The following is a 644-nucleotide window of genomic DNA, read 5'->3' as shown; positions in this document are numbered from 1 at the left end:
TTTTGAGATTTATATTTATATTATTCATGGCTAGAAATTATTCTATAATTCTATATTAATAAAAAAAATAAAAAGGAAAATAATACAAAAGCATCATGACAGCGAAGGCTGTTATAAATTAAAGCTGTGGCTTGGAGTTATAAATTTCACCTGTGGATTTATTCAGCATTTATGATGACCCCATTGAATCAAAGTGTTTTTTATTTATTTTTAAATGTTCATTGAAAGCAAAGTGTGGTCCATAGGATTAAAATCCCTGAGTGGAATCAATGGTTGTGATTGATTTATTCATTGGACTAAGCCACTTTTGGACATTGAAAAATGTATGGACCACACTTCAAAAGAGGACCACACACTCCAATGAGGGACTAAAAAAAACTGTCCCAAACTACATCGCCTTTGTCTCTTTGAGGGACCAATTTCTTTTGTGACATTGACTTCTTTTCTAATAAGCCCTTTTACCAAAGATTCATTATATCTAATTCTTAAGGCCCAATTAGCCTATTCCCATTTCCCACAATCACATTTCTTCCATCTAAATCTAGCATTTTTTTTTAATGATTTAGTGTTTATATGGGTTCTTATATTATTAACTACAAATAAAGGTCCCAAAACGGTTCTGAAAATTAGAAGTTTAAAGGTCA

This window comes from Arachis ipaensis, chromosome B02 (assembly GCF_000816755.2).
Source record: "Arachis ipaensis cultivar K30076 chromosome B02, Araip1.1, whole genome shotgun sequence".
Taxonomy (NCBI): domain Eukaryota; kingdom Viridiplantae; phylum Streptophyta; class Magnoliopsida; order Fabales; family Fabaceae; genus Arachis; species Arachis ipaensis.
This window is presented reverse-complemented; position numbering follows the sequence as displayed.